This window comes from Elephantulus edwardii, unplaced genomic scaffold (assembly GCF_000299155.1).
Source record: "Elephantulus edwardii isolate Elephantulus edwardi_28Jun2011 unplaced genomic scaffold, EleEdw1.0 scaffold00425, whole genome shotgun sequence".
Classification (NCBI taxonomy): Eukaryota; Metazoa; Chordata; class Mammalia; order Macroscelidea; family Macroscelididae; genus Elephantulus; species Elephantulus edwardii.
Window position 1 is genome coordinate 876978 of NW_006400175.1, and position 3360 is coordinate 880337.

Sequence of the window (3360 nt, forward strand, 5' to 3'; positions counted from 1 at the left end):
ATGTATTATATATATACACACACATACAGAGAGAGAGAGAGAATATGGAGAATATGAATACACAGAGTCATTGTACCAAACAGAATTAACTGACCCGGAACCATTTCAGCAAGCAGCATGTGATCAAGACCAATCTAATGAAAGAAGTAGTCCAAGCTTCCCAGAAGGCATTGGCAAAAAATAAGGCCTCAGGAATCGATGGGATACCAATTGACATGTTTCAACTGACAGATACCGTTTTGAACATGCTCATATTTGTTTACTTCCCGCAAAAGATGATCAAACAGAATGTCAAAATTAGCAAGCAATATTATTAAAATCATATGCAAGCACAATGTTGCACAATATTATTACCCAAAAATAACTAGAATACTGACAGAGAATTGCCAGAATTTCAAGGAGGCATTAGACTAGGTCCTGGCACCAGGGATATCATTGCTAGTGTCAAATGGTTTTTGGCTGAAAGCAGAGAACACCTAAGAATGTCTTTTTGTGCTGTATCGACTATGCAAAGGCTTTTGGTTGTGTGGATCATAACACATTATGGTTAACATTGAGAAGAATAAAAATACCAGAACACTTAATTGTGATCATGCAAAACCTCTACCTACACCAAGAAGCTGTTATACAGACAAAGTAAGAGGACATTGCATGGTTTTAAATTTTTTTTTAAAAAGGTGTGTCAAGGTTGGAAAATTTTCCCATACCTATTCAAGCTTCATACTCAGCAAATGGTTTTAGAATCTGAACTTTATGAAGAAGAGTGTCATGTCATCCTGTATTATACAGATAACACATCCTTACTTGGTAAAAGCAAAGAGGATTTGAAGTGCTTGCTGCAGAAGATCAAAGACTATACTATTCAATATGGATTGCATCTTATCATCAAGAGGTCAAAAATACTCAACACTGTGTCATAGGAAACATCATGGTAGACAGAGAAAAGAATAAAATTGTTGACAACTCCATCTTTCTTGGATCCACATTCAACACCTTTCATAACAGCAACTGAGAAATAAAAAACAAAAACAAAACCAAACATATTGCACTAGAAAAGTCCTGAACAAGGATCTTTCCAAAATACTAAGGAACAAGATGTCAGTTTAAAGACCAAGTTGTGGCAGGTCATGGTCATTTCAATTACCTTCTGTACATCTGAGAACTAGGCAATGAACAAGGATGACAATGAATAAGGATGGTGTTGGAGAAGAGTACTGAATATCCCATGGGCTGTAGGGGAAAAACCGAAGAGATATGGCTTGGAGAAAATGCAACCAAAATGCTCCTTAGAAGAAAGGATGGCAGTTTCCTTTCATATACTTGAAGTCTGTTGTTAGGACAGGGCACTCCTTGGAAAAGAGCAATGTTTGGAAAGGTGAAAGGTCAGCAAAGGAGAGGATATTCCTCAAATGAGATGGCGTGACACAGTGACTATAGCAATAGGCTCAAGTATGTCAGTGATGACAAGGATGGTACAGGATTGAACAGGGTTTGAGTCCATTGTTTATAGTCATTAGGAATCTTATTAGAATTCATGGCACTTAACAACAACAAAGTACTCATGAGTTAGTCAAATTAATTTGGTAAAAGTACAATTTAATCTGGTATTATTAAAAGTTCAACTTGAGAAGATTCAAAAGGCCAAGACCTCACACCTTAAGCAAATATTTTCAAGTATACCATTGACATTATTAAAAGGGGAAGATTGTAATTATATGTCAAATAGATTAAGAGATTAATGAAAAATAGATAAGAAATCTAACTGCATGGAAGATAAGACAGTCTTGGAGGCATATCATTACCTTCTAGATCTGCTGATAAGATGTATGCTGATTTGCATCCTGCCTCTTGTGATTGGATACAGCAGCTGGTGGCTGGATTGTTTGTCCAGTCACACCATAAATCAAAAAGTTTAATGGTTCAAACTTTCTTGCAAGAAAGATCTACAGGGCAGTTTTTCTCTGGACAGAGTCAGCACGATTTTAACTGACTCAATGACTGTTGTATTTTTTTGTTTGTGAATGTTTTGATGTAGTAAAGAGAAGGTCAAGTACTTGGTGGTATGATCCTATTAAGAAATAGGAGTTGTCTTTGTTACACTCATAATCAGAGTTGAGCATACAAGGGCTCTACAAGAATAATTACAGCATCAGCGTGTAGAGAAAGAAAAACAAACCAAAAAACAACAAAAAACAAACTGAAAATATTCCAAATGTTTGTCACCAATTCTGTTGTTAGTTGCTGTTAAATTGGAACAGACTCATAGGTGACCCTCTAGAAAGTTTTCAGAGGCATTAAATCTCATGGGAGGAGATTTCCCATCTTTTTTTCCGAAAAAAGCCCTTGTGCCTGAGGGTTATCACTAGAATTTTCTACCACTCGGCAATCATATCAAGGATAGATAAATAAATCTTGATATGTTTATTTACAAGAATACTAAACAATTAAAACAAATTGATCAAAGCCTTGCACAATAACATAGATGACTTGCTGGAAAATAATATTGAACATATAAAGCATATTTCAAAAGAAAATATACAATATTTATATAAAATTAAAAGACATGTTAAACTAAACAAGTCTATTTTAGTGATAGGTATGGATATCAGAAAATTATTAATAAAAGAAAGCCAATACTAACAGAAATGTTAACATCATATACAGAGGTATAGATGGATACTTCCAGGGCTATGATAACATTGTTTTTTCTTAACTAGAAAAGAATGTGTGAGGAGAAGCATTTAAGAGTGTGTTTTCTCACCAGCACTGGCTGAAGATCGCCTGTGACTTCATCCATAGCCACTGGTGAGAGTCAGTGCCCAGAGCCATCAGGGGCTTTAAGCTCGTTGTCCATTGCTGTGGTGTGGACAGCTGAAACCCAGGCCCCGACAGGCACCTGGGGGCGGGGGGGGGAACCCCAGACTCTACTTCATGCTCTGCTGGAGAAGGAGGGGCAGTCTCCTGTACCAGTCAGATCCAATTTGACGGTACACACACACACACTTCTTCTCCTTTTTTTTTTTTAAAAAAAAGACTACTTCAGCAGTCACGGCCCTCTGCTCGGGGCGGGCTGCCCTCGGCCCCCTGCCTGGGGTGAGCCGTCATGGCCCTCTGCTCGGGGCGGGCTGCCCTCGGCCCCCTGCCCGGGGTGAGCCGTCGTGGCCCTCTGCCCGGGGCGGGCTGCGCTTGGCCCCCGGCTCAGGGCAATCCTTCGCGACCCTCCTGGTGAGCTCCTCAGTCCCCAGATTGTGCCATCTGACCCCGGGGTGGGGAAGGAGAAGAAAAAAAATAAAAAAGAATGCCTAGGGTATCCAGAGAATGTTACCTAGGCCACCTTCTGCCACCCTCCCCCCCACCCCA